At 39.8% G+C, this 26,136-nt stretch overlaps 1 long non-coding RNA gene across 1 annotated transcript in view; it reads left to right on the top strand.

Annotated features, from left to right (window-relative positions):
• The first annotated feature begins 416 nt into the window (after positions 1–416).
• LOC133269133 (uncharacterized) overlaps positions 417–26,136 on the top strand; it is a 31,722-nt gene continuing 6,002 nt past the window's right edge. The window contains exons 1-3 of the long non-coding RNA XR_009743328.1: positions 417–803; positions 21,691–21,746; positions 24,752–25,151. This is a non-coding gene — a long non-coding RNA (uncharacterized LOC133269133). The remainder of the gene's footprint in view (positions 804–21,690; positions 21,747–24,751; positions 25,152–26,136) is intronic.

The following is a 26,136-nucleotide window of genomic DNA, read 5'->3' as shown; positions in this document are numbered from 1 at the left end:
ATGCTTGCAAACTCCTCCCTTATACCAAAAACCAGTGCTGAGACTGCAAAAGACAAATTTTAAAAGACACCAGTGACAGGACACACATGGAGATGTGGAATGAGTGAAGGGTGCAATTAGTAGAGCTTTGAAAATCTACAAAAATCATCTGCAAACATTTTGAGAGATGTCAGTGTTTGAACCCATGATGTACTGGCAAATTAAATACGTTGTGGAGATAGTGGAAACCACCATCTCTTGTTTTGCAACTCCAGACCCCTAAACGTTTAATTATATGTGGTGAGTTTGGATAAATTATCAGAGTTTATTATTTTTCCTTTAAATGAGAAAGGCTCTTCAAACCTTTAAAATTCCTTTTCAGTGCTTCTAAAGAAATGTATTTTGCAGTTTTTCCATCCTTTTGGATTCCTCTTCTCCACCACATTGCCTCTTGCACTCTTTGGACCAGAGAGTTTAACATACCATTGAGGAGACAGCCTGCATGCAAAGTCCCTCAAACATAAGCACACTTAAAGAAGAGATTAATCACAGAGTGTTTCCAAATGCTGAAATCACATTCCATCTGCTTCCATCTCCTTATCCAATGGTCAGAAGCTTAGATGTTGAATGGGCATACCTTAAAGTGAAGATTATGAAAACATACATACTGCTCAACAGAGATTCATCAGTTTCCAGGCTGCCCCAGAGCAGTTCACCTTAGAGTGACTCAGGCTGTGGACTTTGAGAATGCTGTGCAGAAATTTGCTACATAAACCCACAAAACTATCTTAAGGTGACTTCTCTGGTGATTAGGAATGACTCAGGTATTTTTCTGCATTTGTTGTCTTTTTGAAAGTTTATTATATCTTAACTTTTAAGTTATGCATAGAGGGATTTTTTAAACTCTGGCCCTGATTTTCCACTCGGATTTACAGCACTGTAACATCAAGGACCCCTACAGAAGAATCAGCCCACATGAGTGGGCTTGTCAGCAGTTTACAGATGACAAGGGTCACACACACTGCTTGGTGATAAGGCAAATTATCACCATTATTCCTTGACCTATTTTTTAGCTTGCAAATGACTGGGTCTGAATTCCCAGCTTCAAAGTGAAGATACTGTTTATTGATCTATTGTATAGGATTGCCTTGAAAGAGTTAGCATTTATCTTAGATGATTCATAGATTGTTCTGATGATGGCTGTATCCACTAGTTTGCTCTGTGTATGAATGTGTGTATCTGTCTTGCTCTCTGTGCTATGTTTGTATGTGCATATATACACATATATATATAAGCAATGGTTTGCTTTCATGGCACCCCCTTTAGAGTCTTTATTTCATTTGTGGATTTTTTTTAAAGAGTCACTATTAATCAAGCAAAACTTAATGAGGCAGAGAGGAAAAAAATCTTGGATTACATAGGGAGCTACCAAAGATGTTTGAAATAAAGGACAGCTTATTACATAGCGAAATGGAGTAAAGGTGCAAAAGGAGAATTGGATTCAAATGCTAAATTATATGGACATGCTTAGTATGTTCTTGTAAATTGCTTAATTTACATGGTGATTCAGTTCCCCATTTATAACATAGGCACAACGCTTGACAGCCTTATTAATAAAAAAAAAAATCTATGAATGGATACAGACTGTAGACATGATGGTGATGACAGCTTCCTCAGAACTTGCACAGTTTATCCCTCCCAGCCAGATCTTGCTGTTGGATATAATATTTGCTTCTGCCTTAAACAATATTCTCTTGCAGATCTTTTAAAATGTTGGACTGTGTGGCACCTATTCAAAATGGAAATAGGTCCTCATTGGGTTGTGACAGAAGACAATGAAATTAATCTAAGGACATCATCCCAGTGTACAGTTGTAGGACAAACAACCAAAATAGTTGTCTCGCAACAAAATAGGTCTCTAACAGAGCTGTATTTGCACCAATCAAACATATTAATGAAGTAATTATTATTTTTTTGAAGTGTCACTTTGAAAGGTATTTTGGAAACACCTAACTTGGATCTACAAGTACTGTTCAACAGCAGGCTATGACATCTACTTCCACAGAGTCTCAAGTAGGTGCCATTTAATGCATAGAAAAGGGTGCTACAAATATCTTTCAATCTGAAGAGCAGTTGTATGCTTTTTCAGATCCCTCTCTTCCATCATTAGTTTTATGGGTCACATGGATGAATCTTGTACCTATGTATTAATGACAACATTTGATTTCTGTTATAAGCTTCTCTACCCACAAATACATGGTGGTGTTTTATAGAATGCACATTTCCATAATCATTTCATATGTTTTCAGTCTTAAAAATAAAGTTTATATAATGAAAATACAATATAATTATACACATGAGAGCTCTGGTTTGGAAGAGCTTCAGCAGAATTCTTAGATAAAACAAGCCTCCAACCACAAAAGCTACATACAGTGATTTGACAGTCAAACATATATAATCACTAATGCTAAATTAAAGGCAGTGTCACCACGTTAAAAGCAGCACATTGAAATCCCTTATGTCACTTTTGGCCAACAAGTGACAAATATTATAAATCTAACCAAATGCATCCTTGAATAAACTTTGAGCCACTTTTTCAAAAGGTGCTTGGGGTGGTGAGTTATATAAGGAATGGGAGTGCAAAAGAGACATTTATATATGGTTATTTTATGATACTAATTGAGCTCTCTTCTACAGTTAGCAGCCTGGGCCTGTTTTTGCTTGGCACCAATTTCTAGTACCCAGAAGTGAACAATATGAGGGTTGTCACAGCAAAAAAAGAAAAAAAAAAAATCATCCAGAATTATTGTATTAGGCAGAACAGAGATGTTAATATCCATGAAGTGAAACCTTGTGTAGGTGGTATTTTCCTTTTGCTGTTCCTGCTAACATCTCTTCCCAAAACACATGAATCCTTTTTTATTCCACCAAAACTGCCCCTTTGTGCAGAAGTCCATGGGCAAGATTCTCTCTCCATGGGTACAGAATTTGTAGCTCCAAAAATCAGCATCATTCTGCTGCTGAGAGCAGCAACAGGATGATGCTGATTTACACCAGATACGGATCTGTTTCACAGCATGTTTCAGTCTGAATTCACAAAGCATGGAGTAATGTGAAACAAGGAAGTGACTTTTGTGAAAAGCATTTTGGAAAGGAAAACCAAAAAATGATGGATGTACCACTGGGGCAGAGGGAGTGGAGCCCCCCTCAAAGAAGACCTTGTAGAGCTGCCAACCTTCCCACAAAATGTGCTGCTGCTCTCAGATAGGAGGGGAAGGTTTCCCCAGGACAAATGCAGCCACACCAAGCACCCTAATAACTACTTGGTAGATATTTTTATGTACCATCACATCAAAACCAGACAGAACTTCCAAAACATTTGAATGTGATCCATCACTGATTAATGAGGAAAGAAGAGAAGGAGAATGGGTGGGAAGAATAGTCATTGTGCACTGCCGTAACACTGGGCAGTAAGCCATGCTATTCAACAAATGAGACAATACATTAAAAAAACAAAACTTTGCTTTCAGGGGCTTTCTATATATATCAAGATCTTCATTCACAGACAACTGAAGTTAATGGGGATCTTTCCTTTGACTTTAACCAGCTACTGGTCCAGCTATCACAAAAGAGTTAACACAGCTTTGCACTTACTCAGTGTCTCAGGACTAGAAAAATGCAACGCTGAATGCAGCATCAACAGTTACTAACTGCAGCTAATTCTTCAGAATACACAGTCATTTTGGTCACCTGTATGTACTACATTTTATTATAGAAGCTGTTAGCATGACCCAATAGATGGGAGAAAAGATTTAACAGAAGACAGAAAATATACATGCTTACAAGAAAGAATAATCAATAATTTATGTTCCACCTGACATTGAAAGCTCTGCAAACGGTGTTACTTAGAGGTAAAGTCTGATTTTCAAATACCTTTTTGGAGCTTCTTTCTGTTTCTTTCCCTCTGGAAGCAATTAGCTCAATTATATGATAATTCTTACATCTTCAACTATGCAACTGGTGATATTACCATTCCAGTTAAATATGCAGCAGAGCTACTAGTCCTTTGTGAGGAATGGGATTGTTCATTTCAACAGGAGCTTGGGGTGGGAATAGTAAATCATCCTCTTCCAGATTCAGATGTGTTAATGGAAGAGGTGACCCTACCATTTTACCATTAGTTTGCTGGGATGTCCTGCCCTCACCAATCTGCTTACAGAGAAGGAAGTATGAGACCTTCCAAATTATGTGGGACAAATGAATTGTGCTAAGTTAAATTCTCAATCTAATTCTCTGTTAGCTATGGTGTGAAACTCATAGGATAGTGAGCAATATGGGATCTCCCACAAAATGCAGGAAATGTGACACATGTAGGACAATTAGAAGATGTACACATAATTTACCTGGGATCTGCCATTTAATGCAGGCTAGGATTTGAAACAGTTTACTCTGCTCCTGTGAAACCCCACTTGCAGCACTGTGTGCAGTTCTGGTGTCCTCAACATAAGAAGGCCATGGAGCTGCTGGAGAAAGTCCAGGGGAAGCCACGAGGATGATCAGGGGGCTGGAGCACCTCCCATATGAAGACAGGCTGAGAAAATTGGGGCTCTTGAGTCTGGAGAAGAGAAGGCTGCGTAGAGACCTCACAGCAGCCTTCCAGTATCTGAAGGGGGCCTACAAGGACTCTGGAGAGGGACTCTTCATCAGGGACTGTAGTGATAGGACAAGGGGTAATGGGTTTGTTAAACAGGGGAATTTTAGGTTAGATATAAGGAAGGAGTTCTTTGATGTGAGAATGGTGAGGCCCTGGCACAGGTTGCCAAGAGAAGCTGTGGCCACCCCATGCCTGGCAGTGTTGAAAGCCAGGCTGGACAGGGCTTGAGCAACTTGGTCTAGTGGAAGGTGTCCCTGCCCATGGCAGGGGGTTGAAATTAAACTATTTTGAGGTCCTTTCTATGAATCATTCTATGATTCTTTGATTCTATGGTTTTGCCCAGAACATATTAGGAATCCTCACAGGAATCTCTCAACAGGTCAGCTGCAGGAGTAACATTAGAGGTGGGTGGCAAACAACTGAGAGGGATCCAGAGGGAAACCTCTATCAACAGCTTTATTGTTAGGCACCAGGGAAATGGAAAACAATTCCTTATTCTCTCTTAAAGGTATTTCCTCTGGGGAATGTCTTGACCAGAGTTTTTTAACCATTCAAGATGCACCACAGTTGCAAGCTTGGGATCAGATCCCTCCCTTAGAACCATGAGAAAGTGAGAAAGTAACTTCTGTAGTACAGTACCAGGTGAAAGCTGGTGGCATTGCTGCATGCTCAGAGTCTGGGGTGGTTACATCCTTAGACCTATCCAGAAAAGCTCTCTTAATGAAGCTGAAAGGGTTCGTAAAACTCAGAATCATTAACAAAAAAAATGGTATTTCATTAAGGATCAGGACTAAGGACTGTTTTGGAGGGGAACTTTGTCAACAAGTCAGACACAGTTCAGCTGAAACAATATTCAGGTGTTTCTACAGTACAGGAAATGCTTGGATCACTTTTTCCCTTCCTCTTACATATAATTGCAAGCATATTTAATATCCCGGACACTTGGACTTGGTAATGTGGACAAGAAAGTAATGCTGCTGACATTAAGTGATGGGTTGACACTGGGAAGTCAAACAGCAGGAGCAAATTAAGGTGCACAGAAGTTACTGTATATATTTTTGTTCCTTCAACAATTGTTCAGTGATAATATATGACAGTAAAGGAAAAAAATAATTCTTCTTATCATACTTGAAGTAAATATCACAAAGATTATGTCTGTTTCCCAACCAAGAAACATCAGGCTTAACAATTTCACTGTAGAAAACAGGAATGGTTCACATCTCATTCAATTCTACACTTAACTTTACCTGAAACATCAAAGATGTGGATGGTGTCATTTTTTACTCTTCATGGCTGGAAAGACTTTCTCTTTTAATCTGAGTTTTCTATTTTTAAAAGAGGCTTTTTTTCCCTTCTTACTGGAGAAGAATGATTAATCTGAAAGTTTGACCTTGTTTGAAGCCAGTGTAGCTCCTCATCCAAAAACCAGGGCAGAGGTGCTCACTATGTCCAGATGACTCTTCAGCTCAAGTAAAGATGTACTGAAGTTTACTGCCTAAACTGGGGTACTTTCTAAAGCAGAATCCTTAATTATCAATGTTAAAAGCATTAAAGGAGTAAGGAAAGGGTCAGATAACACCTAGGAAAAGTAGGTTGCTGGAGGAAGGCAAAACAGCCTGGCTCCCTCTTGATTCTGACTAGGTCAAAGGAAAAAGTTGAGGCACTGGCTTCTGCTTACATTTTTTTTTCCTTTCATCTTATTGATAGCAGGAATACAAGTCCAGCTCTCCAAGACTTTAGGTCCAAGTTCCTCCCTTTGCTTTCCTCCTACCCCAAGACTAGTCCCTTTCCTCTCTTTTATCCTTACAAAGCAATATTCAACTCTGCTTTTGCAAAGGCTTGAGCTGACTCTGTGCAGAGGTAATGGCTAGTTGAAGGAAGACTGAAATGTTCGTTCATTTAAAAAAGCATTCTGACACACCAGTAGGTAAAGGTTTCTAGTTAGATTACAGGAAAAAAAAGACATCATAATTCTTCTTGGTTTTTGTTAGGACCCAGAACCAAATGATTTGAAATTTGTGCACCTGAAGAAGCATCTACATCTCTGTTTCAAGAAATTGCCAGGTTGGGAATGGTTGCTGCTGGTTAACTTCCTTGGAAGTTCGTCAACTCAAGTTTCATGATTATCTTACATAAGGCCTTGTAATAGTAAATAATGGTCAGGGTTTCAATTCAGGAAGAAGTCTTCAAGGCATTAGAAGAATCTGGCTGAATACTAAGTCAGGGCCTTCAAACCCAAAATAGTTCCACTGTGGTGCTCCAGCAAGATCTCTGTAAGGTTCCTGGAAAATGCATGGGGCTGTTGAATGTAAATTCAGTTGTAAAGGTGAGGTGAGCTACTAGTCCTGAGTAACCACACACGTCCATCGTGTACTCAGCCACACTGAACTTCCATTCTTCAGCCTTCTCCATCGATTTCTTTCTACCTTTTTTTTTTAAGGCTCCAATTATGCGCAAATCAAATGAGTCCGTTTCTTTAGGTCCATTAATTATTACATTCCATTTACATTTTCTGTTTACTTTTTCCCTTCTCTATGGAAGCTATTGAAGGTCTGATGATTCAAAATGCTGTGGGAACACTATGTGGCTTTCCTTCTTGTTTGCCCATTGTAACGGAGCTCATTTTTCAGTGGAGGTTTCCCATTATTTCCAGGAAAAATGTGGTCAAACCCATGTACTCCCAAACCTTTTGATCTCCTGAATCCTCTTCATATCCCAGATAAAAAAGTCAGTGATTAAGACAGAGTTCCTAAAAGGACACATAGTCAGGTTTCCCTTTGACCAAAATGGTTTCTCAGTGAATCAAACCTTTCTCAGCTCAGGGGGCGCTTGACAATAGACCCTGAAAAGATGGATAGAGCAATTGTCCTGCTTAGTGATCCACGAAAGGAAAGGGGTCCTTAGTGAAGGGAGACCTACACTAAGTCTGACCTGACACTGCAGGAGTAAGACAATAAAAGGTCAAGGAGACTAACGAGAGGAAAAATGCAGACAATAGGTGCCACAGCTAGCACACAGATCCTGCCATGCAGACTATGGGGCAGCAACGTTAACTGCCTCAGACATGTGAAGGGGAAGTGAAGCAGAAAGAACTTGAAGTTTCCTTCTTAAGAATTGTGGCCCAGCATCTTCAGGATTGACCCAGGCCTCACAGAGAGGTCAAAGTGATGCAGCTAGACCTGAGGTGAATAAAATACAAAGATTATCTAATTGGGAAGGAGAAAAATATAGATGTATTTTAGACCGAACCAAAAAGGTTATAACTTGACAGTTGGGATCTGCAGCAAGTTCCCAAGGCATTTTGGGGGAGGAAGCAGAGAAAGATTTTCTCTACTTCTGTTTAAAAAATCCCCAAAACTTGATATCCACATACATGGAGACTTGCAACCAGTGTATTTTTATTCTGTATGAACAAAAATGTTCTTAGTTTACACTTTTACACTATCTGGGACTCAACTGAACTTCCTTCAAGTGCCCGGAAATTGTTTCTTTCTGTGTGTGAAAGAATTATGGTCCTTGTGATGTGCCTGGAGACAAAAGGAGGACTCTCTGTGGCTTCTGCGTGCATCCCTGTCGTCAATGGCATCTCTATTATCACTTCTTTGGAGCTGGGCTTTGCCTTGTTAAAAGAAACAGGCCCTTCCTACTTAGGTCACACAACTACTCTGAATATGACTTTTGCATGCCTACACCAACAAGCCACTCTCAAGTTAACAACTCACATTAAAAAAACTTCATCAGAGGAAGACCATCTCCCTCAGCTGTATTTGTCAGATAAATAACTGAGCGTTTTTTCCATTTCAAACTGCATTTTTCTTCTTTTTAATGACCTTATCTTTTGACAGCAGACATCCTAAGCACTGAGATTTATCAGAGTATCATTTCTGTGATAGGAGCTGGCAGATGGAATAAACATTTTCTCATCCCTAAAAGCAAAATAATGCAGCATTTCAAAATTCAACAGGTTTAAGGAAGACAACTTGCTTTGCTTTGGAACCTTGCACAAAAATAACACTTTCCCAGCACTGCTATAAATCAGGTGTAGCTGAAGAGAGAGGAATTGGGTGGTAGTATTGGTTAGAGGATGGTATGCAGAAATTGAACAGCACACCTGGGTTTTAATCCCAGGTCAATTCCTGGCTTGTGTGATCCCAGCCAAAGCCTGAGAGCTCCCTCTGCCTCAGCTTCCATCTCTGGAAACTAAATCCAGTTTCTTAAGAAACTTTTTGGATCTTGGGTTAGAAGTGCAGCAGATTATTATTTTCACCTATTTATTATATTAGATGTATATCAAAGGGAGAGAAAATTTAAGAAGCATATGTTAGTAGAGGAATGGTGTGAATTTCACCTGGCGTTAGACAACTACTGAAAGTTACAACTTAAGAGTAAAATCCTTTTCCTTATTCTGAGATGCTGACTGAATCAAAAGCAAATTCTTTTGAAAGCCATCTCAATTGGAAACTATTAGGTAATTTCTCTGGAGAGTGAAGAAGGGGGTAGACAATATTCTTCCTGCAATTACTGAGTCTTCTACAAATGAAAAGATCTCTTAGCATTCCAGTGATGACCCCAGACATTGATGAAAGTTGTGTTTCTCATTTGACTTCTTCTTTTTTAAGTTTCCACCTGTGTAACTCTGTATTATTTGTTATTATTAGCTTTATAGAGTACAACACTTACAGAAAAATGAAAGGCAGACTTCTCATTTGAAGAGCTTGCAGTTTTACCTCCGTTAGTGCTGGAAGAAATTCTGTTCAAGATCAAAGTGTAAAGCGACACATGCCGCTAAAGCCTGTAAAGTCACAAAAGCACAAGCAGAGAGGGAAGTAGGTATTTATGTTGTGCTATGAATGAAGAAAGGATTGCAGTGCCTAGTTTTGCTGAACATATGGTTTTGACCAAGCCAATCTGATCTGTAAGCTTGATCAGGGATTCAGGATAGAGTGAAACACAGACAATTAAATGCTCGCTCAGAATGCAGTTTCTAAACCATAGTTTGAAATCCAGGCAGACACCTCACTAGAGGCACTGGGTGTTAGAGTAGCTCCCTGAGCACTTTGATCCAAAGCTGGTGAGCACTGCAGTTCTGAACTTACTACCTGTACTTGCCAGGAATCAGCAACCACGCATATCAAGACAGAAAAAGCAGCAGACTACCTGCTTTGGCTCTGGGGACATGTAACATCTAGCATCTTATGGTCTATGATGGAGAAGATAATGACCACTAATCTAGCCTCAAGCGTTGTGCACAGCTCCACACAGTTATTGTCACAAAGGGATGTCTCTACACTAATCTAGTGTGCACCTGGAGTTTGGCTCTGCAGTGAATCTTCTGGTTTTTCCTCTTGCTGTGCTTTGGTTCACATTGCAGAGCACATGGTCTTGATTCCTTTCAGATCCATCCAAACCACTTGAGGTTGATTCCAGCTCCAGGAGTGAACTAAACTTACATACCAGTGGGACTAGACTAATTCTGGTCCAAAGTAAAATCCCTAAAGCACTGGAAGCATGGAGGCTGGGACCTTGGCTCCAACATTTTTGCTGGACAAATCTGCTTCTTTCAGGAGTCAGTACTTGCTAGTGGTGACATGGCTTCAGCACACTTCCCTGCAGCACTGCAGACACCAGCAATTGAACACCATGGCTCTGAGCTGAAGATTGACTCCCTCCACTCTGCTGTCTTGTAGATCATTTCCCATCAGGTAGAACTGTTTCATCTGGCCTTCTCTTGGTTGCTAAGAGCTAGGGCCACAGCCCAAATTTTCTTAACTGCCACACATACTACTACTATGATTCATCCATCTAAATCTAAGGTAGGCATATGCCTAATAGCCAGTGAATCATGTCATAGAAGTGCCTGTTTTTTTCCACTGACTTTGCTCATCTAGACTAATAAAGACCAGCTAAAGTGTCATGGAACCACTTCCACAGCACATGTCTGTTATCTCCATTTTTCAGATTATGTCTAATAGGTTTAAAAAACACATCACAAGATGTGGAAGGGAATAGTAATTCTTCTAATCATTCTGCTGGCTGGGTTTTTAGCCAATGTTTTTGTATTGCAGTCAGTAATTAAAAATTCTTAATGTCATACAGGCGCAATTCACATATAAAAATAGTATATCTCACCTCCTCTGTAGGTGATAAGGACCCCTGTGAAGCTCCATTCTGATCATCACTGAATTTTAATTGAGTTTTATTAGCCATTGAAATAATGTCCCAAAATTTATAGTATATTTTCCCTCACCGGAATATTTTAAATCAAGATGATATCTGTTTCCAAAAGACATGCTCTGATTCAAACAGGGATGAATTCCAGGGGACTCAGGAGGCCGGCATGCTGCAGCAGCTCACTGTGGCTCATCACAGCTTCCTCATTTGCAAGCTGTTGGTGGGAATCAATGTGCTTTTTCCATGCAGGATGCTGCTTTGAAGGACCAGAACAGCACTGAAGGTGGGTGCAATGAAGCAGGAGGCTCCACTGTCCCCAGACTCACAGGGTGACCATCTCCTTTAGAGGTATGTATAAAGGTTTATTTGCCCAAAGCTCAGAAGCCTCACTGTACCAGAATTTTGTTTGTTTGTTTTATGTTCATTTTTAATTCTGATTTCGAAATCATCCCAAGGAATATCACATGTGACATACTCATCAATTTGTTCTGCAGAGGCAAAGAGATACAATCTTTAAATGTATTTATTTAATAGTATTTTCTCTCTTTAATAATGTTTAATCTTTAATATATTTTCAAAAGCTTTGCTTCATTTCTCAGGAGGAAAGAGTTTGTTAATAAAAATGGAAATTTGCTACATGGGGCCCAAGACATAACATTTAAACAGTCGAGATGCTGAACATTTTGCTGTATTAAGTCATAAGTTTGGGCCACATACCGCAATCAGTCTGCTCTAGACTCCTGATGATGTGAATAATGTGAATGCCATATATAGGTCAGCGACAAAATTAGCTAATATTTAAAAGGAACTGTATTCAGAATACATCATGATTTATAGGGCTCCCTTAAGACCATACCCCCAAATATTAGTACTTTTTTAACTGAACACGTGAATTGCTATGTGTTTTGAGAGCTATGTGAATTACTTCAATAACACAATGTTCTCCACCAGCTTTTGGCCAATACCTGGCATGAATATTGCTGTTAGGTTTATCCTGAAAAATGAAGAATACTTCATGCCCATCGGACAGACTGTGAGGTGGGTGGTGCCATATTAACCAGCTCAGTTCTTCTCAAACGTTTCTGACACCATGGCCCTTAGTAAAAGGACAAGACCAGGTTGGACAGTAAAAATTGCCATATAGAGGTTAATTATTCACATGCCTGCTCATGCTCACCATTCCTGTTTGGTTCTCATTCATCCCCCTGCTTGAATTTGTTTGCCGTTCCCTTTTCTTCCTTCTCAATGGCCATTTTTGCCCCTTTACTCACAGTTTTATGATCATCTATCATCTAATATATATCATGTTTATTACTGTGACTATATATACCATTACTGATATCTTATACTCCTCTAGCACCTTCCACTTAGCTTTTTCTATGCTTTGCATATGCAATAACAAACGAAACATCTCAATAACCTTGCAAAGCAAGGATGGCTCTGTCTGCTTTACACGTAGGTCAGCTACTCTGAGATACGTTACAGTTCATGACTTGCTCAAGGTTACATAGGAAATGTATGGCAGAACTCAGAATGGAATCCAGATTTCATGCTCTCCTGCCTTGACAACAAGGTTATCCTTTCTCTTTGTGACACTTTTGGGCAATTCATATGTATCGACACATATGTTTCAAATGAGGTAGATTTCCATGAACTTAGAGTTTTGAACAAAAGTGGATGTATAAATGACAAAGGGCTAAATTATTGAAAAATGGCAAAAGCTACTTGGAGATTTGCATACCTGGTCACAGTAGTTGTATACCTAAATAACTAATTGATTACACGCATAATCGTAAGAACTGTGCATTCAGTTTTCTGAAAATAGAGACCAAAATGCACAGAAGGGTAACTAGAGAAAAGGAGGAGGAAAAAGTTTAATGTAATACACATGTACAGTGAGCATGGGCTTAAGCCATAAAGGATGCCATAACTGGGCCCAGTTCTGGTGCATGCAGTTCACAGATCTTTCTGTGCCCATGGTCACCCTGATAAACCACGTTAAAAAGTGTTATAGCTTGATTTTCCTTCCTTGAATAAATATTGAGTCTCCTCTTAAGAGAACAAATAGGTATGCTCATCACTCTTTTGTTCACCTTTTTAAAATAAACACAATTAGGAAATTTGGGGATTTTTAAGACTGTTTTCTGTTTGAAAAGGGCTTATAAATTTAACCCCATGATGCTTAGAACTTTATTCAATAATGGTGCTAAGAGATGCTGAGCACAGTGGCTCAGGAAGGCACAAAGAGACATCCACAATGAGATCCCTGAAGAATTCAATATACTCCTTACCAAAATAAAAAGTTATGGAAAACTTGCATTTAGAAATATATAGTGCCAAATATATAGTAATAAATCAGGATGTAAAATAAGTAATAAATAATCAGTGTAAATCAGGACATCTTGCTTGCATCCCAAAACTGAGCTGTGGTGCTTTACACCGAGAGAGGATCTGACCTTTAGCATTCAAAGTGGCAAAACCCCATGTTTTCATTTGCAGCATGTCTGGGGCAGATAGAAAAGCCTTTAGGCCTGAAGGTCCTCAGTGCTGGGTTTATGTTTTTTGCTTCATTGAGTCCATTCCTCTCTGATTTGATAATGAGAGAAAAGTGTGCTGTTAGCAGCTCCTGAGCAACACTCTGCAAATCTAGGAAAAGGAAAAATCTTTAACAAGAATTGAAAGCAAATCATTGATTTATGGCAGGAACCTCAGCTAACCATAGATTAATTAAAAACCAATACAAAGATGAACATGGGTTGAGAGATGAGAAAAGATTGAATTTTGCCAGAAGCAGGACTGTTCCTGGGCTGGGGCATGTGGGTGGAATGATAATAACACCTGGCCATCTGCATACAGTGCAAAAACCCTTGTGTTGGGAAATGAGGAAACTTTACAAGGAAAATGAAACCAGCAAAGTATCAGCAGCTGTTCATTCTGGAGATGCTGTTCAGAGCAAAACATACACATGTAATTCTCTTACATCATCTATATAGGTGTGGTTTTGTCCTATTTATAGAGTTAATACAACAACAGGAAGGTAATCAGGGAATGCTATACAGCCAACATACTTTGGAAGTTATAACAGGTATCTCTTGGCACATGGAAAGAAAACACAGAGGAAAGGGAGGATCTATCTTCAGTTACAGGGGTGGCAGTGACAGAGCTGCTCAGAGGAAAGGACAGCTAATGGCAATCCTCAGAGGCCTAGAGCACTGTTGGCTGGCAAGGTATGTTCATGAATTAAAATTTGGAACAGTCCAAGAGGGTGACAGCCGAAAGATGATGCAAGGCTTGGAAGAATGGAATTAAAAAGGAATATCCTCTCTCCTCCTCCCTCACCTCTGTTTTCTACTAGGAGAGCATTTCATGCCCAGCCTGCCCAGCCACAGGGATGCATGAGCACTGCTTAAATCTCAGAGAGGTACAAACACTCACATGCAACCCCCTGCAAAAATGGGAAGCTGTATCACTGCACTGCACCCCACCCCCCCAGTATCTCATTGCATTCCTGTTCTTTGCCTCCTTTCTCTAGGCTAGCAGAGAGGGCTGGGGGGCATGGGTGACCTCGGTGGGGTCAGGCCTGTAAGTTTGGTTATCTCCCCTCTGCCAGACCTTCAGAGACAAGCACAGCTGCTGCTCCATCAAGGCCTGCTCCTCTACCTGTGGCACAGGAGATGATGCCATAGAGAAGAGCTGCTGTGAACATCCGCTGCTGTCTTAGCCCCTCTCTGTAATAAGCCCTGCCAGACAGGTCCTAACACAAGACCTCCATGTGCCATGGTTTTGTTTCTTTTTTATTCACCAAGATTTCTACTGTTAATCTGTAATTTTCTATTTATTGTTAGCAATAAAGTGTCTTGCAGATAGGTAGGAAGCCAAAATCCCAGCCCTGAAAATTCTCTAATGGAGACATGAAGTTTTTGGCAGAGCATCTGAGGCCGTTGTGGAGAGCAAAGCAGCTGCCCAGCTTCTGTGTTCTCAACACACACAGCTTCAAATGGATAGAGAGCAAGGAGGTACAGATCATGCATGCCAGGGAGTGGAAATGTTACCAGGTTTTAAAATGTGGGTTCATTCCCATGCTTTAGTGCTGTAGTGAAACTGGTGGTTGCACTTTGTGCACTAAACATTGGCTTTCTTAACTATCTATTTCCTTTAATTTGTAGAGTGGAGGATTTTTTGAATCTGGATATTGTGGCTGTGTTGGTGAGGCAGTAATAATTTGGAGCCAGTGTTATGAAGTGCTATTTAGTAATGGTGAGTTTATACTTTTGGTTATTGTGTGCATTCATTTTCTTATGGTTTTGTAATTATTTGCATTGGTAACAGTAAGTTCATGACATGACTTCATTGTTGTCTTCATATTAAAGAACAATATAGTTTGCAGAGCAATTATAGGAGATATTTTTCTCTATAAGCTACCTTACCATTCAAACATAACTAGGTGATCTTAAGGTCCTTTACATCCCTAACTATTCTATGATTCTATATAGGCTGCTTGCAGTAGGAAAACAGTAAAATAAACTTACTAAGGTCAAGAGATTGTATTTTACAAAGAGGAAATAGAGACAGTGTGTTCCAGCTGTTCACCCAGCCTTCCATACACTTTAACAGTGAATCTACCACATAGCTTATAGTAGGGGAAAGATGAATTAGCATGGGACCCCAAAGGAAAAATTTATGTTGGACAAACAGTGACAGAGCTACTGGAACCTCTCCTTTTTGCTTAATTCCAATTCAGTCCTGTTGTGCTCATCACTTTGTTACCCAAGTACCTCGTCTATAGTCACTACCTGACTATACAGAAACTTGATTTTTAGATCTGGAACTACCAGTTGCACATCCTTTTTAAATAAATAGTCGAACTCTGGTATTTCTCACAGATTCACACAAAAGATGAGGCTGGATGAGACCTGTGGAGGTCATTTTTTCCAACCTCCCTGCTCAGGCAGGGCCACCTACAGCAGGTTACCCAGGATGTGTCTAGACAGCTCATGAGTATCTCCAAGGATGGAGAATCCACAACCTTTCTGGGCAGCCTTTGTCAGTGCTCAGTCATCCCCATTTCTCAAATAGAAACATATAATCTTAAATCCCTCTGCAGGTCCAGTAAAAATGTAATTTTTTCAATTTTCAAATCTTTGCACCCTGTTAACTTATCCCCATGCCAGTTCCAAGGAGTTCCTGGTAGCTACTGGAATATTACAGACTCTACAGAGTTGTTGGATAAACAGCTACAGGCAAGAGTTTAAAATCTCCTAAAAGGTGTAGAAGCACAAGTCCTGGTGAAATTTACTGTGATTTAAAACATTCATTAACTGCCATGAAGAGATCCCACTGGATCCCAAAAGCAGAACATCTTTATCCAGGCAGCACACTACTGGACTTCAACAGTCCTGGCTCTGTGGTTCCACTGCTCCAGTAAGAGTGAACTCACTTCCAGATAGCTCAGGTTTCCCTGTGCCACATCCTGCTTCAGACATTCTCTTTGGTGTCCTTAAAATATTTTCCTTTAGTCATTAGGAATGAGTCTTTGGAATGCTAAGGAATTGCAGTAACACATGAGCATCAAACTTCAGTGTTTTTCCTCCCCTGCTTGCCACACTGTATTGTAAAAAAGCTAGAATTAGGGTACTCTCAGCAACTTTGTGGTGAGAAACAAGAAATAAATGAAAGAGTAACTGTGTGTGATCACTTGGCTAACAAAATAATTACTCGCTGAGCAAACCTTGAAAGTTTTCTCCTTGAGTGGAGGATCCCAGCAGTGGAAAAAAGGCATTTTTGAAATAGTGGAGGGAAGTTCACACAGATGGCATGAGAGAACTGGCATTGTGCTCGAAGATGTGGTGGGGCAGAGGAAAAGCTGCCCTAAATAGAATGTACAAGATGCTGGGTTTAATTTAGGTGTGCTATTGGCACTTTTTGTTACTGGAATGAAGGGAGCCACAAGTCTGCAAATGAAGCAACCTGAACCCTTCACCACAATCATGGAGTGTAGCAAAAGTGCAGTGGCTCAGCATTTCCAGGCTTTGATTTCTTTTTACTCTGTCTTGCCAGACTCTGGAGTGCTTTGTCACCTATTTAGTTGCTTAAAGATAGCTTTTAAAGTACAAAACGTCAGCCCGAGCCCAGTATTGAAGCTGTAAAGATTTAAAAAATTCCAGCTATTCCTTTGGTTTAGCAACCATAAAGTTGTTGCAACTGTTATCATCTGTAGTGGTCACAAGGAAGTGACATTGTCCAATCAAAAAACCCACCACAAGCCAAGCCCCTTAACAAGGACATACTTTAGATGATGGCTTGACAGCTTTTTTCCTACTTTGTATGAACTGACCAAGTTCAGTTGTTTTTTAGAAGCATTTGGAGGTGTTTGGGTGTTTTTACAGTACAAGAGAAAGTGGTGACTAATATACCACCCTTCTCCTTGCTTCTGAAAATGTGCTTTCTCATAAAACTACTGGAAGAACAGAGAACTATGGTTAGTAACTCCTTGATAAAGCTGGATTAAGATTTTGCTTTATTTATGTTAGCAATAATCATTGTGCTTTAGTGGCATTTGAAACAGCTGGAACCTTATGTTTCAGCTGATGTTTTGATATGTCATTTTTTTCTATTGGACTTTGGTCCTGATTTCCTGGTCTATGTGAAACAGACAAACCATTTATGTATTCAGAGGAGTGCTTTTAATTTAGGAATTTAGAGAATTACCAAAGGTAGTTGTTTTAAGTCTCTGCCACTCATTCAGATACCTTAGTCACTGAAGGCTAGGTTAGGAAACAGATTTAGGAACAGAAGTTGGTACAGAAGTCAAATTCAAGTACTGTTTCTTTAAACTAAAACTAAACCCTGAAAACCCTCACTCAGCTAAAGTACTTAAACACAGTAAATACAACCTTTTTCCCCAGTGTCCTGGGTTCAGCAGTAGCAGTCATTTTTCTCCTTCTTGGTAGCTGGTGCAGTGCTGTGTTTTGACTTTCAGCCTGGGAACAGAGCTGATAACAATGATGTTTTGGTTTGGTCGCAGACTTTGTGAGCCTCATGCTCTGCCAGGGAGGAGGGGAAGCCGGGAGGAAGCAGAGGTAGGATACCTGACCCAAACTGACCAAAGAGGTATTCCATACCACAGCACGTCATGCCCGGGATGTAACTGGGAGTTAGCCTGAAAGGCTGTGAAACTGCAGGGTTGGAGGAGGTATCGGTCAGTGCTTGGTCGGGCTTGGGGGGCGAGTTATCGGTTGGCTGGTGCTGAGATGTTATATTCTCTTCCCTTGTTATTTCCTTTATCATTGTTATTATTGGTGGTAGCAGTAGTGGTTTGTGTTATATCTTAGTTACTAAACTGTTCTTATCTCAACCGTGGGAGTTGCATTCTTTTTGATTCTCTTCTCTGTCCCTCCGGGAGTAGGGGGAGGGAAAGAAGGGGGCGAGTGAGTGAACAAGTTGCCTGACTGGGTTTAAACCACAACACCCAGCTTTAAAATATCACACTTTTGAGGGCACATGCTTAAAGGCACCTGAGGCTTGATAAAGCTCAGTAGTGAGATACCATATGTATAACCAAATTCCTGCAAAAGCTCTACACCAGGAGTTCCCTTGCTGGAGGAATCCAGCTGGGAGATGCCACTGTCATCTGAGGTTATTGTCCAGGGCTGAGTGAATGTCTGCATCCACAAAACTAAAAAACACATAGATGGAGCATCTTTAGTTACAGCAAATTGAGGCTGTCTGGAATATCACTGGAAAGAGTTAAAAGGGGTGCATGGACTGCAGTGGCTGATTACTTTAACTCTGCTGGGTGTGTTACAAACCTAAGCAGTAGATTAGATGTCAAGTTTGTTGTACAATGGCATAAGTTTCTAAACTTTTCATGCTGCTGCTTATCTCCTGAGAGCATCTGCCCCACTGGGCAGGGCTTCCAGGGTAATTGGAGTCTGAAAGGGAAACAGCATAAGCTGTGGCATTGCAAGAACTGGCAACTGTTCCTAAACCAGCCACAGTACTTAACTAATCCTCAGCTTTTGCTTCCAGGTTGCAGAGCATGAAAAGCTGCAGATTTTATAACTGAGGGTCTAACTGTTGAGGATGAAACCTCTGGAGGTTGCAGAGCAAAATGATTATTTTATAGGGGAAATCTGAATATCCAGAGGACATGAGGAATTCTGAAAAGGGAAGTAAAAGAAAAACATTTATGACCTATCAGGTGCTGTGTAACAAAACATTGGCCATAGTCTGTGATTTCAAAGTTAAATTATTTAGGAAAATGGGCTTGAGACCTGCAAATACTAATAGGAATGCTATGCATGTTGAATCCTTGAGATCTTACAAACGTGGCTTTTCTATGCCATGTCAGAGCACAGGATGAGTTTCACCAACTGGAGCAAGTGGTAATTGTGACATCAAACTGAGTTCCCTTTAATCTATCATATTTTTGCTTTCATTTTGTTCCACTTATCCAATATACTCTTCCCCAGCCTTTTGTGTATAGGGTCAAACTTACCTGTACCATCAGGAAAACGAAAGACTGAAATCCTCTCTCTGCTCTGTGTGAAGGATGTGTAGATCTTGAGTGAGGACTAGCTGACTAGCTGGAGAGTCTCAGGTCTGACCAGGCAGAGGTAATGTTGGCATGAAAGGGAAGCAATCAAAAGGAAGTACTGATAATATCTATCACCGCTGATGTCTATGTAAATAGTTAATAGATAAGGTTTCAGGAGATAAGTTCTCTAAGGCAAATAAAATTCCTTCTTTTTGTTCACTGTAAATGGTTTCCTTTGTAGAGTTCTTTGTATCAGCTCTTGACAGCATCAGTCCTCTACAGGGTGTGTGCATTGGGTCCTTGTTATGCAGGTTTGCATGTCAGGGTTGCCAGAAGGCTCAGCTCTTGCCTCTTAACCTTTAGCCCACAACATGCAGCATCTGAGTTTGGTTCTTACAGATACCACTTCTCTTTCAGGTGTGAAGTTAGTAACTATTACCCAAGACTTTGTCACTTTGAGATGTGGCTGCAGTGATGCACTCTAAGCCAGGGCAGAGCTGAACCTTCTGTAGAGTGCATTGGGCAATGCAGATGGAATGATAGCTACCCAACGGTCTTCTAATTTTGGGTATCTTAGGTCCACTGATAATTTATGCCTCTCCAGCCCCAAATGTAGATAATGACCATGTGTTATATTTGCTGTGTGAATGCAGAACTGCTACAGAACAGCAGGCTATAATAAAACTCAAGGAAATCCATATCCCACTGTCATTTCATACTGGATATGAGGTTTGACCATACTGCAATGTGGGATGTGTGGCAGCTTTTGTACAGGACTAGGTTGGAGGGCCTTTATGGATAAGACATTGGGCACAGTCAGAAAGAGAAGCTAATGACAAAATGTCCTAATCAAAGCCCAGTGAGTTTCAGACTTTTCCTTCTCAGTGAATGTCTTATGGTTTTTATTTCCACTCCCAATGAAAGCACTAAAACAATCCAGAAAACTATTACAAAGCATGACCAACAAATAACTGTTGGCCAATCAACATTATTCGTTTGAATAAAAGCAAGATTTTAAATCTAGATCTCAATTTGAAATAACATGGAAAATAGGGGAAAAAAATTGCAATGCAAAATGGCATTCCAAAAAATGTAGTAACATCTAATTTTCAGCAGGGTGATTCCTTGGCTTTTCTCTTCAAAAGGAACATCACACTTACGCAGATGTTTTGTCTTCAAGAATTGGCAGGTTTGGAGAGTCTGACTGTAATTGTAAAATACCTAATGATATCTTAGCATGGTGATCTAATCCCAATGAGTTTTAAGTGTTGCTAAGAACCCAGAATATCTAAAAATATCTGAAACGGTCCTACAGAGAAGGTTGTTGGTTTTTTTTAATTGATCATCCGGAGTATTTGCATGGACAAAATTATAATAAGGAAAAGAAACATTAAAGAAGTTGCACAGATTTTCCTCTTGGTCTAGAACTTGTCTTTATCAGAAGACATTTTTTAACTGAAGTGGACCAAGCCACAATACTGCGTTCCTTTGGACAGTCTGTGGTAGCTCACATTAATTTTCACAGGCTAAGCCTGAGGAAATCTTTCGAATATTTTCTGTTCAACTGAAATGGTATTCCAGAAGAGCACTCACTTATGGATGAGGTAAAGACTGTTTTCTGGTCAGCTTCAGCTGCAGCTGATTGCATTTTTAGCATTGATTTGCATGGCAGATTGTGTAGCACTGCTCCCTACTGCTTGACAGGAGGAGAGAATTCAGGCCCTGTGGCTGCCCACTGGGATTAGACCCCCAATGACACCTATGGTTTTACAGCAGCAATTAACCTCAACAGTAGCTTTTGGAATCAATGGAAATTAAATGCAGATAACAGGCATTAATTGAACAGTTATTGGAAATAATTTAAATTAGGTAGAGTTGTGACTTAGTTAATGGAAATTAATGACTACCATTTGGGTTATAAGCACAACTGCTGGAATGTAACAGAAGTCAATACAAGCAGTTACAAATGGCTGAGATAAGGAAGTACTTATTGATATTAGTGATCTTCAATATTTTCCATTGGAACTACAATCTAATACAGACCTTATTGCTGTGGACTTCACCTAGAGTACAGGGATAAGAAATCGTTACTAATATTATAGATGTAAAGTGTCACTAATCTGGTAATTAGCTACACTGGGTATTGAAATAATTAATGCTGTAGATCATTCTTAATTATAGTCTTGTATTTACAGACCAACTGGAACCGAGGCTGTTATTGATTAAAAGAGGTGCCATATTGCAGACTTTTCTAACCCCGTAACTATATTGTTCTTGAATTTCATATAGCTTAGATTTTTACATCTGATTTGAATTACTTGAGTGTCTTAAAGATCTGTGTTCCAACCAGATGCGAGAAATGGCTTTGGTTTGGAAAGTTTCAAGGAAGGACCACCAAATAATGAGGTAAAAAGCAAACTCTCTATTATTTTCCCCCCTGCACCTTCAGTGGAAAATAGAAAACAAAACAGAAGTATCCCAATTTATTAATATGATTTGGGATCCTGTCAGGAAAACGTTCTCTATCTGCTAAGTTTCTTTATCATTTTTTCCAGCCTGAGGTTATATGCTCGACTTGATAAACCTCTGAAATTGACAGAATTAAACATTTCTGTACATGTATTACTATTTACTGTGCTTTATGCATGTTCTGTCACAAAGCCAATGCTTTGACTTTGCAGCATTTTTGCTAGTTAAGCACTGCAGGCTGATAATTGCAGTAATTGCCTGTACTGCTACAATACATATATTCTAGTTAACCATACTAAACCTGCAACCTTTTTCATGTCATTGAACTTCTGGATTTTTTATTTAACTTGTCTATTTAAAAAATAAAATTCTAAATTTAATTCAACGTTCAATTAAATAGGAAGATGTTACCTCTTTAAGAGGAAGATTATGTGTTACTTTTGTACCGCATTTTGTTTTGTTGTCTTTACTTGATGGAAATACTTTATCTCTCAGAATGGTTTTTGTGTTGCAAAGTTATGTGAGAAAGATTAAAGACATTCTGGTTTTTGAAATGTTCTGTGACATGTAGAGAAAATCCTCTATTCCTGTGAAAGTTTCATTAGTGAACTGGAATGGCTGCTAGAAATTGACCACAGAAAGAGCATGAAAAAAGCAAAGTGAATTTATCTACAAAGGGTAAATAAAGGTTGGAAATTTCTTTTGGAAATAGTTCTAAAGCTCTGTTGAACATACCAAAAAAAAAAAAAAAGACTTAACTAGGTTGTTATGCCATATACAATGCTTAATAATGGTATGTATTTCAAGCTAGTGGTAAAAACAAAGGAACTGTAACAAGCAGGTTACTGTCAGCTCACAAAGATACCATCTTACTCATCTGTGAGAAGTCCATTGAGTATAGAGACCACATTTCAAGTACTGAAACGACTAGAAAATACAACTGGCATTATTCCTTTTAATTATACCTGTGATTTGTTTCAGGATTTATAATTCTGACCTTGATATGCTATAAACAGAATTTAAAAGGAATTAAGGTTGGTTGTGTGTGACAACCCACCTTAACATAAACTCGTCTGCAAAAAGACTGTTAAATGCCCAGACCTTACACACAGTATGTCTTCCCTGGCTCCCAAACTGGCGTTCAGGAGATGTCTGCTCACAATGAAAAAGCTGGGGCTGCCTCTGCATCTGCCATGTACCCTGATGTCTGAAGCAGAAACCAGAAAGGTGCCAGCATCTCTCCTCCCAACAGAAACAAAATGCTATGAATCAAATATTTTTCTTACATGCAGCTCTCAGATGAACTGAACTGCCTATGACCTAGTCCTGCTGGTAGCTCCTGTCTAGCTGGAAATTTGGGAAAAGATGGCCATGTCTTCTTCAAATTCCTTTCCGCATACCACACACACACACACACACACACACACACACACACACACAGAGTTGTGAAGTGGTTACATCCTGACTGAGGGTTTTGTTACAGTTTGGGTTAAGCCTTGTTGAAAATGGTAGGTGTAACCACCGCCCTTCTGAGCTCCAGGAGACCGTTCAGCACACGTCTCTGCCCAAAACAAAGGCAAACGTAAGGTTTGTAAGGTTGCTCAGGAATGTGAAAGGTCTGGGTGGGGAGCCTGGTTGAGTTTGTTTTGGGCAGGGATATGTGTGGAGGAGAGAGGGAGCAGACTGAGCAGCAGAGATGGAGCTCAGGAACAGACTGGGAGGAAAGGGAGGCAGTCCGTAGGCACTCTGGTGCACAGCTTTGGGAGGAGCTTGGGGAGAGGGCTTTCAGTCACAGGTTTGCTGGAAAGACCTTGGGAACACAAACAAAGAATCCTCCCATTACGTGAGTCAGGATGCTTGACTTAGTAGTGGTTTAAAAGTGAACAGCCATATCTTCAGTCCCATGCACAATTGTAACTGTCATAAGTAACAAAAAATTGTGAGTAAAACACACAAGAGAGAAAGAAGAATCAACAAATTTGCTCACCTATATTCTTAAAATGATGCCTTGCCACTACCTTTAACCATTAGAGAGTTTTGAAAGACTAGTTATTCATTAGGCCAAACCAAAGCCAAGTTAAGGAAGTCCTTATGGGTCTGTTTTTATATGAATTGAAAGTCATGATTTGAATGAAATGATTTGAAAATTCTCAGATAATTCAGTCTTTACTTGAAGATTATCAACAGTGGATTTGGTAAGTTCTGTTTACAGCCAAAACAAAGAGTCTGAGACTTTCTTTAGTCAATAAATATTAAGTGAAATATTTGATCGATCTGATAGCAAACACTGAAGCAGGCTGCTTATGTAAGCCACAGTTGTAACAAGAGCCTTGGAAGATTACCTGTGGTAGGACTGCAGATGTGGATACTCAGAGATGTTGTTAGGATTTCCGAACTTATATAACTGTACCTTAGTGCTATATATTTCAACTGGGGCCAGAGTTCTTATCATTGCAGAAATGGGGATTTATAGCACTTTATTCCCTTTAGCATTCACGTAGAAGACTATGGAGCCCTCTCTCCTAGACTTGCTGATATAAAGATAAACATCTCTGCAGTGAACTTCCTAGGAACCACGTCCTCCTCCAGCTGGAGGCAATGGAAATGCTATCACTGCCTGCAGAGGTAATAAATTTTACTTCTAACATTTTTTATGACACCTTTTTCTGGAACAGATACATTTACTTGAGCATTTGTTGCTAATTGCCTGTATCTTTTGGGTAGGATTATGGTTAGATGAGACTTGTATTTCTCATGGTTTAACAAAAAAAGTATTGTGGAAAGGAAGGACTGTATTTTGAGCAAATCTTTTAAATATTGAATTTGTTTGTCTCCTTTTGTCTTCCTTTTTATTATCTATCCATTTAAAAAAGAAGGTTTTTATAATGTGAGGTTTGGCAAATAGTTCATGAAATGTAAATTTTATTTTTTTTATGCTATAGAGAGAGGGGAGAAAGAAATCCCATCATTTCAGCATCTTTCACACTAAGCTACAGCTCAATATGACTTGAAATGACAGAGATACCAACACCAAGAATAAGATCATGCAGGTGAAACGCCAGTTGACCCCTCTGAGCAGCTCTGTTAGCAGCACCACTCTTTACTCTTCCTGAAGTCAGTTCCAACAGGATGGGGCTTTGCTCTCAAATCCTGCATTGTATTATCACTTCTCCAGTGTCACGTCATTTATTTACAGGCAATTGTTTCCTTGATTCACAGCTATCCACACATATGTGATATGAAACCTTCCCTGCTGTATTTCCTGGGTATGAGCCTACAATGTGTTGATGTTGATATGAGATGCAGATGATCAAATGCGAGTAACAAATGGACACAGCAAAGGTGGTGATTAAAGCCTGTTGTAAACACACTCTGAGTTTCCGATGTTGCAATCCTAGACTGCTTCTGTGTCACTTTTGTGACTCTTTTCTTCACTGAGTACCTCTCATAGTCTTGTTTACTGTTAATGTTTCCATGCCAGACCTTTACATACTACTAAATGATCAAGGAAGCAGAACAGGTTAAAGCACTGACCTCTACAGTGCTGCATCTTCAACCTGGTTCTCCTCCTGTTTCACCAAATCCTGCGCTACAGAGGGTGCTGACACTAGGAATGGAGCTCACCTCCCCTAACATGGAGGGAGACAGACTACACATCAGTTGGTCACTTGCATTCCCCTTCATAGCTGATGGGAAGAACCAGACCCTGTAGGCTTTGATTCTTCATCTTACCTATCTATCTTAGACATTTAGAAGACCATGAATTGCAACCCACCTGTGCCTCCCACCATGGTGACAAGCTCAAATACAGTTACTTACACTGCACATGTCTACCTTTGCTCCCCATAATCTCATGCCCCTGGAGTCCAAGACAACTCCACCTCAAGCCATTTTCAGGATTTAGATAAACTTTTCAAACCTGTCCCCACTCGTCTTGAAGGCATTTTGGTAAATGGGCACATCATTAAAGGATTTCAAACAATAACTGAAGTCACCTAATGACAAAGCAACTTTTGCCACACACTAAAACCCATCCCTCTGGCTTTCACTTGTTTTGGTATCAGCAGGAAGCAGGGTCTGGTGAGGCATTTATAATCTTGTGCATGGATTCATTCACAATAAAAAAGGAAAAGATTGTTTTTCAGATAAAAAGTTGTCATACTACAAACTGAAACCCATTAAGTTCTTATGAGTTAAGATGTTAAGGGTCATGTTTGGTACTTCTGCCTTAAATAGTCTGGGCTTCCTGTAAAAATTAGAATGTGTAATTACCTTCTTTTGGATACTAAGAAGCCACAGAGCCTTTTCTACTGAATCCTCTTTTCTA

Source organism: Pezoporus flaviventris, unplaced genomic scaffold (genome assembly GCF_033815535.1).
Source record: "Pezoporus flaviventris isolate CSIRO_AGI_PZ_B2104156 unplaced genomic scaffold, CSIRO_AGI_Pfla_v1 ptg000014l, whole genome shotgun sequence".
Lineage (NCBI taxonomy): Eukaryota > Metazoa > Chordata > Aves > Psittaciformes > Psittacidae > Pezoporus > Pezoporus flaviventris.
This window is presented reverse-complemented; position numbering and strand designations above follow the sequence as displayed.